Genomic DNA, 14,868 nt, shown 5'->3' on the forward strand with positions numbered 1-14,868 from the left:
AATTTGGGGGCAATTAGTGAATTGCAACTGAAGCAGACTAGTACTTAAAATCATATTCCCATGAAGCAAGGCATATTAAAGTTAACTCAGCTCCACAGATACTTTCCCACAGAAGACAGACACATCAGACAGATCACAAGACTTATTACTTACGTCCACTCACTTCATTTCCTTTCTCTGCTTTGTTTCTTTTGTTTCTCCAGTATGAAAAGCTCTTTTTTTTTTCCCAAGCTCTTCAGGCAAAGAATTGAAATATTTTACACACAGTGAAACCACTGTGTATTAAAAAGGATTTCTTTTTCTTTAGAAACTAAGAATTTGAAACCATAAACAATTTTTCATTAAGAAGGAAAAAAAAACGCGTACCATGAAATTGTTATTTTTAGTCCTCAATACTTAGAAACAAGCATATGCCATGGCAAAGTTACCTAGTAAAGCTATGGAGAGAAACAGAAGCAATAAGTAAAATGCTGAAGATATAAACAATAACACTGAGAACCAACACAAGGAATGTCTTAAAACCAAAAACTAGAATTGGTTTTAGTGACTGGATGCCATTAGGAGTAACAAAGAATATTCTGACATATCTATAACAATATTTCCCAGAAACGTAAATATCAACTTAATGCCATTAAAAAAAAAAGTGAAAACGTGGAAACAAGCAGTGCAGCAAGACACCTATACCCTGGTCCCTTACCCCAGAAACCCTTAACGAAAAGTGTACACCATAAATACAGATTTAAAACAGTAAAGGAATTTCACTTATTTAGTTCTTTTATATTGTATTTAGTAATGAGGTGCTCTAGCTTCAGTGCTTCTAACTCAGGAAAGAAGTCATTGTTTTCTTAGAAATCTCTTCGCATTCATCTACAAGTATAATCAAAATGAGGTAAGCATGTTTATTTGCTATATATTCTTAGACCACACACATCATCTTAGTACCCAAATGTTTTCCAGGATAGCATTAAGCAATGTGATTCACATCTGCCCTGCATTTGTTCTTGCATTTTCTCTCCAGTGAGAAAAGTACCTTTGTTTTTACATACCATGGGGTTTTGTTTGTTTGTTTGATATACTGTGCTGTGTTTACTACCAGCCATTCCTTCATGTAAGTTTACTCCACAGCTTTAGATCCAGTGTTAAGATAAATAACTTCTTCCTCCTCTTCCAGTGCTGCTGCACCACCACCATGAAAAGCATAAGTAGGAAGACATAGGTGACAAAGAGGTTTGAGTAACTGCAGCTAAGCAACTATGTTCACTGGACTAAGAATCTCTTAGCAGCCAGAAATGTCGGAAGGCATTATCTGCATGCTCATACAGAAGAGTACAAGATCATCAGAAAATCATCTCAAATGATGCTGACCTATTGAAAATTAGTAATTTCAACCAAGCATGACTGCCTTGTAGCTTCAGACTCTGCGGCGCGTTTCACTCTGCCCGTACACATCACCTCCTCTCTGCTCAGCTCTGTCCACTGCAATCTGAGCTCTGAGCCACCTCCGAGCATCACAAATACAGCACGACAGAGAAAAATGCTGATTGCTTGCACATTGATGGTGTTGGAGAAGCTGCTATGTGGTCAGTTCCCATACGACCTGCATGCAGACATGAAGCACCGCTGCAGAATGAATTGATCTTTGCAGAATGCCAACAAAAAACTAAGTGTTGAATATCAGAGATACAGTTTTCAAGCAACCTTTCATTGGGCTCCTTTCTCCAAGAAAGGCTAGTACCATCATAGTGCATCACTGGGCACCTCTAGCACTTCTCACAGAAGAAAAGCTGTAGCAGAGTTTAGGACTTCTCTTTAATATGCAGTGTGGGTTGGGCTTGGATATTTATGATTGCAAATAATAGTTCACCTTTTAGCTCAGTTTTTCAGCGTAGCCCTTTGACATGGATATAAGTTAGGTATGCACAAGTCTATAAGCATCTTTTCAGCTAGCTTATATTTGTGTATGTTCAGCACTGATCATCTTGTCACTACCAAAGTAATAGCTTCATTTAAAGTACACATAATATTAAGGATGCAAACCGAGTTAATCAGAAAGTCAAGGTGTTACGATAGCTTTGCTGCAGTGGCAATGGCAGCCTGATCATAAGCTTATGTACTCTTCCTTCCCCAACATCCTTCATACTTTGAATGACTAATGTCAGTCAAATGCAACAAGATTTGTTCTGTATTCCCTTTACTTCCTCATTATTCAGAGAACAAGCCAAACAACACATCCATAAGACAGAATGGGTGAAAATCATTGTACCTTTTCAATTTTGTAAACTCATCTATGTACTGTCTACCTCATAAGCATTAAAGACGTGCTTATTCTAAAACATTCCTTTCCAAGTTCAGGAAATGTAGTAAAAATGTTATGCTACATCTGTGAATGTGGCACTAAAATGAGGAATGATGAAGCACCAATGCCATAAAGGAAGTTTCTGCCTTAGGGAAGGAAAAAAACCCAGTACTTGTCTGAACCTGGGCTCAAGTGCCTCACTCCCAGCTTTCCACAACTGGGACCGTACCTAACTCAGACATGGGAGCACTGAATTTCAGATTCTGTATGGGAGTCACCCTCCTCCTCATATCAAAAAAATGAACTAAACAGAGAATATCTAAACAGAACAAAGTAATGCAGTGTCAAAGTGCCCAAGTTTGCGTGTGCTGCAAGAGCACTGCAACTGCTGCCAGCTAGATGTCTACATAGGCTAATTTCTCTTATTGAAAAACTCATTTGTTACTAGCATAGGTATCTGTGCTGCACTGCTGGATAGACGTGACCTATCTGTTATGTATGAAAGGAAAAACGAAAATAGTTTGACCATCAGGAACTCACAGAGAATGGAGAACTAATAAAGACAGACTTTTTAAACACTCCTTAGCAAGGGAAAATACTTCTGCCAGTAAGATACTGTTCCCTCTTCAGTCTGGATTTAGGACCTCTCAACTTTTTAAAACCTCAGCTGTATGGAGCTTTACAGATTTGCCTTGCTACTGGAAGTCTGTCAGATTTTCAGTGCTTCCTACACCTCCTACTTCTTCTCTGGGGAAGAAGCCTGCCGCGTGGGGTTGGTGTGCATGCACCCAGCTGATGGCACGGCTTCTCTGTGGCTCTGGGAACAGCCACAGAAACAAAGCAGAACGTGCAGACACTGATCATGCTTTACATGAAACTACTGTATAAGGCTATGTATGACTCTATACAACTTCTAGAACCGCCCCCCAAGGCCTCACGTGCCGAATCCAACATTTACACCTTTGAACTCAATCCACAAGAGCAGTGCCAAGAACCAAAGCTGTTTGTGGATGTGGGCAAGTCCCTCACACACAGAGGAGGGCAAGGGCATGATGCCTGTTGGCCAAAGGTGAAGAAAACTACTCAGATATTTGCCTAGGGGAGAAGCTACACTTGAAGTTTCTTAAGTGCAAGTTAAGCGGTGCTAACTAACAGACAGCTGTCAAACCTCTGAGAGACACCAGGAATTCAACTATGGGAAAAAAAGCCAAAATACACAAAGAAATTGATTATGTATTTTCCCATCTACAATTCCAGTAGAAGAAAAAGCACATTGTTCAACTAAACCAACCTGAACCCAAACACCTGTTGAAGCTCACTTAGCAAGGATATTATGAGCATATTCATTATTCCGAGAGCAGAGGTCCGTATCGGGGATTTTATCACTATATGCAACTATTCTTCACCTTTTTTCTCCCTCTTCCCTCACGTTTTATTAATTCCAGACTTGGTTATAATTTGTAAATACAGCCTTATATTTACAAACAACAAGTGCACAGTTTCAACACATTCCAGTTTGTGCCACTCAAGTAAGACTTTGGGGAAAAAAAAACCCAAATCCTGCATGCTTCTGCAATTTCCCTTCTAGCTACCTACGTAGCACTCAGAGTAGCCTCCTTCAGCTTTCTTTTTCTTCCAACAGCCCAAAAGAGCATCACCAGGCTTTACAATGTCAATGAAAAAACCAAAATTAAAATAGAATTTTCTTTTCTGTCAACTTCACAGGAGTAGATTAGCTCCAGGCACTTTTGACAAGTAACCAAACAGTGCTTCTGTCAGCTACACTTTCTGTCTTGAACTTGAAATCATTAGCAGTTTGGAGCTAAATTCTCTGTCAAAAGCATAACAGACTTAAATTTTAAAATATTGAAATAGAACTCTCCAATCCTTATGATGAATATACATCTCCCTTCTCTGTGTAATTAGAAAAATATGTAGATTTCTACATATGTTAAAAGCGCTGTTGAAAATGAATCAACGGATCAACAGTGCTCTGTGTGAGAAAGCTGAGCACTGCCTGTTTTAATGACTCAAGCCTAGAAACTTTCTAAATCCTCACAATTAAAAGAAATATATATCATCCCAAGTTCTCATTCATTTTTGTTCATACCAAAAAGCTGCCAGGATTACTAAGCACCTCGCTCTAGAAAAAGTCTATTAGACTTAGAAAATACTACGTCTCAGATACAATATTTAGGTTACAATTGTTCAGTTATAATTTTTCCTCCCAGTTTAGAGGGTTCTGAGTCACTACTGCAGCAGGGGCAAAAAGGGTTATTGGAGTCTACTTTTTAGTCAGAGCCTGGGAGCTTGTTTCTGTTCAGGCACCGAGGCTCCTGAAAGCATCCATACCCAGCGTGATGGCATACGCTAGCCACAGCACTGATGTCAGCGTGAAGCATTGCACAGTGTCCCTCTGCTTCAAAACTCTAGATGGAAAATCATGTGCAGAGAATGCACAGGGCAAACCTGTCAGACACCACTGATAATTAAAAATGACACCCTCCCCCTCCCTTGCATTTATTTGAAGATAATATCTTCACATCAGTCTTCCCTCTTTTCTTTCAGAGCATCAAAATGTTATATTTTTAGCATTTTGTCCAGTCGGAGGGTTTCTTCCCTGGCTTGAATCTGATCCCTTTAAGGTAGTGAATGCTTACACAAACTTCTAGCCTATCTCCTCTGAGGCAGATTCATCACTCAAAAAGGAGATGGAACCGCGAAAGAGAAAATGTACAAATTGCTATTACTTTAAAAAAAAAAAAAAGAAATAAAAGAAAAAAGACTTCATATCAAGGTGAATGAATATAGACTGTATAAAACCTAGAGCAAGGGGGGAAAAAGAAAATTTTTAGAAGATGACCTGAAGTAATATTTAACTGAAAAATGATGTATTTTTTCCAGTAATTTCTTTAAAACAATCTCATTTACTATTCTCTCTTCTATTACTGCTAATCCTAAATTCTTGCTGACCTGTTTCACTGACTTAATGAAAAATACACCATTAAAAGTAATGATTTGATTCAATCGCTGAAGTCTCTGTTGGTACCGAATATTTTAATTTACACCCAAGTGAATCACACATTTATAACAGTATGCATTTTTAAATGACTGTTTATAAAATCATACACATTGATCAAGAGATTTTACTTTAGATTTTGGAAATTCTTCAAGCATGTAAGTTGCAAACCAGCTGCTTCAAGGGAGAGGAAGTCTTCTGTGGTTTTTTTTATCTATTGTATTACCTATGTTAGGACTTTTTGACTAAAAAATACATCGTAATATAGAAGGAATGTATAAAACTCACTCCAACTCCAAACAAAAGTGAAAATAAGTGTATCAGAACATTTACTTAATGATTTATGGCTTTAGTTTACTACTGTCTCTAAAGCTTGTACTTGTTCGCAAAAACAAAATTGCCAACACCAATGTTATGAAACTAACTGGGAAATACCATTGATTTATTGTGTTATACCATCAAACATTGGCATAAATACTTTTTTTTCTCTGCATTTACATATTCATTTAACAAGAAAGGTCTAAACGATGAAAATCATACTGTAAAAATAAACAAACTACTAGCATCAGCAGCTATTAAGTTCTTTGAGAAGACCTTTAAAATGTTCTCTCTCACTACAGGCTATGCTTGTTCATTTAAGTAACAGCCCGCGTTGGCTAGAAGTTCAGCAGAACTATGCAGCTTCCTATATGCCCCTGAAATCTGTCCTGCAGAGAAACAGGGTATAGGGATACCCAAACAACAGCCATCTATCATTAGCACAACTACGTGTCAGTAATAGTACGGCATCTCTGACAATCAAAAACTAGAGTTAAGGCTGATCTTCATTCACTGCAGAACCAGAAGAGGCTGCTCATGTCACAGAAGTTACTGCATGCGTATTCTCTGTTCGGCAGAGCGGGCTACAAAGCTTCACAGCCAGTTAATATACAGTGCTTGCAATCACTTCAGGAAACAGTCACTTCACTACTAGCCCTGACATAACGTTACATCATCATTAAACAACAAGATAGAAAGGACCTTTGAGAAATCTTTGGTTTTGTACAGGATGCTTTTAAAATGTCCTCACGCTTTACAGGGGAGTAAATTTTAAGATGAGCAACCAAGCATGTAAAATAGCTTGCTAGTAACAAATGGGTGATTGTGAGGACATCCGAACATTGCACTCCTTCCAAAATGAGGTGCCTGTAAAAACACCCCAAAACCAAAACACAAACCAAAAAAAACCCAAACCCCACAAGCAAGTAACAGCCACCTCACACAAGCAAATACTTAGTCTATCTAAGTTATACCATGCTCAATAGAATGCAGTAAACTGTCGATTAAAACAAAGTGATCTCAGTAACTCTGTGAGGAACGACTGCAGACATTGCAGGCCTATCAAGCGGTGCACTATATAGAGGAATTGTACTTGTACCTTACTATTGACGCTCAGAGTACCCTGAGTCTTCTGATGTGGACAACCACTGACGATATTTTAAGTGATGCTAGAACAGGAGTCATGTTACTGGCCTCTCAAGATGAGGATTCAGGTTCCAAATCTGATTAAAAGAAAAAACCCAATCTTCTTTTCCCTGTAACAACTAACCGGTCTGGATAAATCTGTAAGTAGTACGTAAGGACCTCTAGCAGCTGAAAGTGTAGGAGCGGGAATCCTAAACCTAGTGTGACACCTTTCTGAAGCACAACACTGAACTTACTTTTCAGGAAACATGTGTTAGCACAACCAACCTCCAGTAGTTTTCCTAAAAAGAAAGCTCCAAATATTTAAGCACCATTTTAGGTTTAGACACCATTTGGCTGCTAAAGTTGAAAGACCAGAACTTCAGAAAATAAAACATTCCTAGCAGTTTCCCAGCCCCACAGACTAATCACCCTGGATGAGAGAAATTCACTGAAACCCAGGTCAGAAGATACAGATGTATGGTAACTTTCTAGGAACACCTAATAGCTGAGGTTAAGAGTTCTTGTAAAAAAAACAAACAAACAAACAAACAAAAAAACCCAACAGAACACCCCCTGCAAGGTTACCTTGTCCATTAAACCAATACCTACACTTTCATTTCTTCTGCATTCTAAAAAAGCAACAAAACAAAAATGGAAAAACTAACAAAAATATGAGAAAAAGCAGAACCCCATTCCCTCCCCTATTTTGTACATACATTTAGAAGCCTAGCCTTTAATCTCAAGAATCCGCATGAAAACAGGAGTGGGCGGCTGCCATGGCAACGCAATTTTTCCAATTGATTGCTGATGTTCCTAGGGTGGATTACTGGCTGTAATAACAAGAGATTGAGGATCCAATAGTTCAGGAGTTAACTGGAATAAATATTCTTCTTCCCTAAAGAGTCTGCCTGCAGCAACAAGAATCAGGATCTAGATGAAGATAACCGTAACAGAAGAGAAACCGGATTCTTCACCAGCCCATGCCCGCAAATGCAGACAAAGTTTCAGAAGGATTTTAAAGTGACAGCAGTCTCTCTCTTACTGTATATTTAAGAATATGGAGCGCATCATAAACTAATGCTCCCGTTAGATAAACTAAAGGCCACCCCACAGAAATATGTTCGGTTTTCTCCAAAACAATGGTGCAGAGGGGACTCTGCCCTTTGAGAACACGCGATGAAAGAGGATAAAACTCTCTAGCACTTGCACAAAATTCATATGGAAAAGTGTCAGTTATGTAAAGAGATTCTTAAAAGATTTGGAGTAATCCCTGCAAGCTCCATTCTACACCTTGAATGACAAGTGAACAGCTTTGCTAAATACAGTATGTTTCTTCTTACTGGTACAATTTATCAAAACAGATCACAGAGAAATCAAGGAAACCTGAGAAGATTCTGTGCTTATACCGAAAGCATCTCAAACTGGTTTCAGAATGAGAAAGGTATGAGCAGGACAAATAGTTTTCAGCTCTACCTGATAGAGGCTATGAAAGCTCCTGAAAAAAGTATGGCAATGGCCACTGTTATCACTGTGGCTCTCTAGCGGTTCTCTGCAGTTGGAAAAACAGATTCGCTGCTGCTGTGCCGGTGGGTTTTTTCCTGGCTCTCTGCCTTTGGAAAAACAGCCTCAGCAAAAAAATATTTGCATTCAGAGAAATGTCCTGTCTCATTTCCTTGTACCAGTCCATTTCTGTGATCCAGCGTGGGAGCTCATCCGTTGATGTCCTGTCCTTAGGTTTCAGGTAATACCCAGCATTTTTTAATGCAATTGAAACACCATCTGATCTTAAAAAAGCATACACTAGATTGAAATCCCTAAACACTGTTCTGGGCAGTTACAGCTTAGAAAAAATGTCTTGGGAGTTTCATTGACAGGTCTCTGAAATAATTTGCTCAATATGCAGCTGCAACCAAAAAAAAAGGCAATAAAATGTAGAGCATCATCAGAAAGGACAAGAAAAAAAGCCATTGTTTTACTACAGTATAAAACATTGATACAACTTCATCCTAAGTATCACATGCAATACCACCAGTCACTACACCTCCATAAGGATATAGTGGAGTCAGAAGAATGCAGAAAGATGAACAGCAGAGGTACTTAAGGGAATACAGTATCTGTCTTATGGGTAGAGATTAAAAATGGGTCACCAATATGCTTGTGCTCCATCACCTTCACTGGCTACGCACATGGCTCACCCTTGAAGGTCAGGCCACAGCCAGTCATGGTCTTCCAGCTCAAGACACAGGAATGGAAACAGATGGTCTGGTACATCCTAGTGCATCAAGGTGTTCTGAGATTTCATTAGTAGTAGATGAGCTACTATTAATAACAATGGAAGCAGAGTGGTCTTTTGGGATGTGAGACAAGAAGATACCAGAGAAAGAGGCACTGGACTCATCACAGCCTTTTAAGGGATAGAGAAATGCTGATCACTGTGCTGTTTCTGCAGCGTAAGCCTGATTTCTGTCACACACATTTCCCTCCACAGCAATGTCAGAGCATCCTCTTAGATATTTGAGGATAACTATAAACCTTCAAGAAGAATAGGCTTTATTCAGTGGTTTGAAAAAGACCCAGTGAGGTCTTAAAAGTTTATATAGGCATCTTTGATTAAAACAAACAAGATGCTGGATCCTCAGAAAAGAGCAACATGAGATGTATATACTGATAAATAGCTGTATCAAAATGATAGTATTAAAAAGGCAACCCCACAGAAATGTTTTATTTATTGTACTGAAAAAGTGCTTATCAATTGTTTTTTCCACAGTAAGACCACCTGTTTTACTCTGCATTAGCGACAGAATATTTTGTTCTTTTATTATCCAGGTTATTTATTATTTTAAGTACTGATCCACTGCAACTTTCCTGACTTATCTACAAGACAACCACACTTCTGGGAACAAGCTGAAATACAGCCAGAAGCAACATTTTTTTGTCAAAGTTAGAACTACACTGCACTGACATCCTAATTTAACACTTCATTCTTTGTGCCATGCTTTTGTTTACACATTATTCTTTTGGAGAAATAGCCCAGGAGTGATACGCACCTGAGTCATTCATGTAACACACAAATCAGTTTGAGTAAATCCTTAGCAGGCAATGGCTTTAAGTCAGACGGGTCCACTTGAGAACTCTCATTTAACTTCAGGCATTAACCACACTCTTCCTTTCCTGTAACAAAATATTCCCATCCACAATTTCCACCTCTTCCTCCTGAACACACCTCAAAGAAAAGAGTCTCAGTTAAAGCTTAATGAATTGTACTGACCTTGTACAGTAAAATTTTTTTTGTACAGTACAGTCTTTTTCACCAATAACCAACATTCAGGGTTCTCAAAGATGCAGAGCACTTGAAATTTCAAGAGTCCTTAAAAAATCTCCTGACCATTACAAGTTTACTTAAGCAGCTCTCAAACTGTTCAGTGATGCTGACTGACTAGTGGGGAGACTATTTCTCCTCTTGATAGAGCATATAGTTTTTGAAAACACATCCTTACTTTGAAAAGTAAGCAGCAGCATGGTCTAGAACGCTCAAGCTCCGGCTTCAATCACACCCTTGTCCATAGGACCGGGTTGCAGCTCTTCCTCTAAGCAAAAGGCTCTATTGATCCTCCTCTTCCAACCACAGACTGTTTAATTCTCCTTTCTCACCCCTTCACAGCTCACATCTCAGTCAAAATTAATATTTCAGCAACGTAGCTGACCACCTCTACACAGCACAGATTTGCTGCATGCTTCATGTCTTATGTGATGAGATGTGTAACAAATTAATAAAGCCCTTTCTAGACTATAATTAAAAGCATAGACTAGGGCAGCACTAATATAATACTCATCTTTTGATTCTTATAGTTAATAATTTCTAACACGGAAGCAGACTTTAATATAGAAGATATCCAAGAAAAAAAAATCTAGAATAATTAAGTAGGAATTAATTTAAGAATAAGCCCTTTGCCCGAAGTCAGGCAGGTACACTGAAAGAGCACAGAGAAGTTAAGGCTAGAAAAATGTTGTTTCCTCACCGACTTTTCCTGCTGGTAAAGAGAACAATGGAATTATAGGCACCCTGAAGGGATAACAACAAGTAGAAAGCAGTTTCCAGTTGGCTATGCTAACACTTTTGATAAAGTGGCAATAGCTAAGTAAAACAGAAAGAAATACTTGCAACTTTCAGCATTTGATTACTTTAACAAACCAAATCTGAAACATGAAATAGACAGCAACCCCAAAAAGTTTAAAGAGTATCTGAAATATTAATGACCCGTCCATAGACATAAAATTACCAATCAAACATTCACAGGACCTTGGCCAATTCATTCTGAGCTCAAACGAAGCTAAGTTAAGCATCTCTGTGATCCAAGACGCATGCATTATTTAGTATTAGCTAGACATTTGTTCATTTATGCAGACAGATGCCAACAGGATTTATGCGAGAGAGTACCCATTTCTGCTTAATTTGAAATGTCCTGTTCTCTCTCTGAAAGCTAAACCACAGTGATTTATATCATTTAGGCAGTCTTTGTATTTTAGCAAAAGCACACTTTCAAAAAGCTACAGTCAGGAACTCTTCCAGCGGAAAAGCGATATACAAGGCTCTCAGCGCATCTCCAGAGAACAAGGTGTCAGCATCTGTATCACCTCCTCTTGTACACAGGCATGACTCTAGGTATTTCCATATGCACAAAACCAGCCCACTGATTTTTCATGGTACTTTTGTAGCTTTTCTTTTTTGGCAGAATAAGATATCCACATAGGGGAGGGTCTTTGGGGATTTTGGGGGGTGGGGCAGTGGTTTTGTTGTTGTTGGTTTTGGTGTTTTTTTTTTTTTTTTTTTTGCATGGTCTAGGCAGCTGATCAAAATTTGCATCACAGACTTTAAAATCCTAAATGAATATTCATAAGGAAGACTGGGAAAGAATGGAACAAAAGGGAAAACCTGAGCTGGTAAGCACAAGCAACAGTGAGAAACTGGAATTACAGAAAAAACACTGGCAATAAACTCTGAAAAGGCAGCTGCCTTCACTTTCTGTTCCCTATAAGCCATTCCCTGTGTCAGTACCTTCGCAGATGAGTTTTCTACACTTCAGGAGTGTGAAAATAGCCTCAGCTATAGATACACTTCATACAGATGACTTTTTAACTTGGGTACTTTTAAACTTCCTCTCAGCGTCCCAAAGCATTTATGAATTTTCCAGTATTCTTAGGACTGCCACCACAGCCCGTTCTCAAAGACAAAGAAATTTTGAGAGTAATTAAAATAGGAAATTCATGCTCCCTTAGTTAAGCTTCCTCTCGCCCTGCCCCCTGCAAGACACAGGAAACAACTCAACAGCCAGACAGGATGCGTTCACTGCTTGACTGTGCTTAGCATTTAGTATGTGATAAGACTATGAACTACTACAGATGATGGAAGTTTGGCTGAACACCACAAAAATCAGTCCAAAATTTATAAATATTTGCTACATCCTGAAAGATTTCTGTTAATCTGGAAAATATAGGCTAAATCTGTAGCCCTGTAGTCCTGATTCAGGTGATTAACATTGCTATGGGTAATGTTTGTTTTTAAAGCATAGGTGAATGATTGATATTTAAAACAAAAACAAGTTTAAAAATCAAATTGCAAACCATTTATTTCCTCCTGTCCAAACAGACCTCAGTAGCACAAAAACAATGTGAGCTAACCCAAACTGTCACATAATACTGTACTTATTTATCTAGCACTGCTGAAGCCAAGCACTGAGATACTAAGAGAGGGAAAGAAAAGAGCAATAAAATTAGCACCATGAAGTTGAAGCAAACAAGTCATCATTTCATGTATCTGAGGGGAAAAAAAGTAGGTTAATAAGGAGAATGATTATTGAATAACTAGAAGCAAAAAGCAGTACCAATGCAAGGAGGACTGAGGACCCGGAAAAACAAAGAGCAGAAGATGAGACTATCATGGGTGCACATCTTACAGAGCTGAGTCACTATTTCACCACCTACATTTCAAAGTACCAGCAAGGACAAGATCAGGTAAGCAAGCTGAAAATAAGAGCAAACGGATCACAGAGAAGTGGAGACAAAGTGAGGTATTGAACTGCTCAATTTGCACGAGGACAACTTCAAAGCAACACTCAAGATGTGAAACTAAAGAGGAGAGCAGAGGCACCCAACCCTTGCTCAGGGAGGCCTGGGGACAACCTTTTCAAGGCCAGCTGATGTGGTGCTGCAGAAGCTCAACATGGGATTATAAAAAAGCAGTTGATTAAAAGTAAATCTTACAAATAACATGAAATGCTCAGAAGGTTTAACATTTGAAAAAGCGTGGGCAAAGAAGCATTTAAAGAAGCACCAGGACAGCCAGTGATGAGAGGTGGAATAAAGGGAGTATCCTTGCGAGTGAGAGAAATCAAGTCATATCTCTGCAATATTTACCTGATACAGTTGCACCTCAAATCTCCACTGAAAACTTGCAGCTTAGCACAGGATACATATTCTAAAAGGAGCACCTTAAATGCAAAGCAAGTGACACCAGCCAGTGATAACCCCACAAGGCACAGAGTGACTGACAGTGTGGAATCACATAAAGTTATTTTACAAAGAATCTGCTGAAAAGGCAGATTTGGCATAAGATCTTGGGGGGGCAGGGGGGGGGCTGAAATCACAGGCATGAAACTTATGTGTTCCTCAACCAAGGGCATCTTTATTCAACATCCCAACCACACCGACCAATCACTTAACTATGCTGAGGAAGCGGAAGAAGGACCTCTAATGGGTTTTGGTTTGGTTTTTTTTTCCCCCACTTTTCATTTTCTACCTGAGAAAACACAACTTTTCAGCTTGATGTAGTTTATTAGTAAACTGCAGCTTCAGCGAGGAATGAACAGTTCCTGCTAAGAAACGGCAGTGAAGCGCTGCCATGGGAATCAAACCAACGGACAGCTGTGGTCCAGCTCCCCTCCTCCAGCAACAACTAATAAGCAACGCTTCAAGAGAAAGTGAAATGCCACGTGCTAATAATTCCCGTTTGGTATGGCACAGTATTATCACATGATATAGGGGCATCTCTTGGTCCCTACCAAAATAACTGTCAGAAAATAATCGTCCAGCCATCATCTAAGAAATATCTGCAATGGAATACCGTGCTCTTGCTTGCGTAGGTGTACAAAAAACAAAGCGATGCACAGGGTCGCTTTAACTTTGTGCTGTCGCAGACCATTAATACAGCTCGTATTAAATACTGGACTGAGACATCTATATCCAATACTCACAGTGACATTGCAAGGATACTGCCTTTCTGAAAAATGAAAAAATAATCTCTAAAAGCTCCTGAATGCACATATTAGAGTCTTAACTTCAACACATAACAAAATATCAGTTATTCTTTAAACATAGGGGCAAGGACTAAACAACCTGGAAGTGTTCTCTCCTTCACACTGCTGCAGTTCACTAGTGACCCAAATTAGCCATCCAGCATCATTGCTCCTAAATTTTTCTACTTCGGAATGATGTATAAAAACTACCATTTTTATAAATCGATTTGAGATCTTCAAATGAGAGGCACTAGCAGTATCATTTGTTATTATCATACGTATACTATAATCTAGCATGAGACACAAACAAGCCCTTAGAAAATGTCCTGTAGAGGTCTATCACCTCCCACTGACCTCCTTCAAAACATATTTGGATCTGTTCCAGCCTTTTATTGCTCTTTGGCACTAGTAATCCACCATTTGATCATTATAAAACATTCACAGCAGATGTGCCTACAATCAGAGCATGATGATTTAAGTGGGTAAGAACAGGAAGAGATGAACTCTCAAGAAACAAAGATCCTGAGTTTATGCTAATAACTTTACTTTAAAAGACTAAATTAAGGAGGAACATATGCAGATTTCCTTAAGCTCTCCTATTTTGGATTTAAGTCTCAAAAGTGCTGCTCATGTCAGGCTACTTTTTCTGTAGTTCCTCACAGTATTCTAAGCGAGTATTTCTGTATTACTAAGTGTTTTCCCAAATTCCATTTTTGCCCTCACTAAACACCACAACAGAAAAGACATCAGTGTTGTGTTGGCGGAGGGGAACATAGTTGTTATGCAATTAGCTATATAAAGCTGCATTTGTTCTC

The 14,868-nt window shown here is 38.9% G+C and overlaps 1 protein-coding gene across 1 annotated transcript in view; it reads right to left on the bottom strand.

The window, feature by feature from the left end:
- Positions 1-14,868, bottom strand: part of UTRN (utrophin) — a 377,019-nt gene that overhangs the window by 84,120 nt on the left and 278,031 nt on the right.

Source organism: Pygoscelis adeliae, unplaced genomic scaffold (assembly GCF_000699105.1).
Source record: "Pygoscelis adeliae isolate BGI_AS28 unplaced genomic scaffold, ASM69910v1 Scaffold300, whole genome shotgun sequence".
Taxonomy (NCBI): Eukaryota; Metazoa; Chordata; class Aves; order Sphenisciformes; family Spheniscidae; genus Pygoscelis; species Pygoscelis adeliae.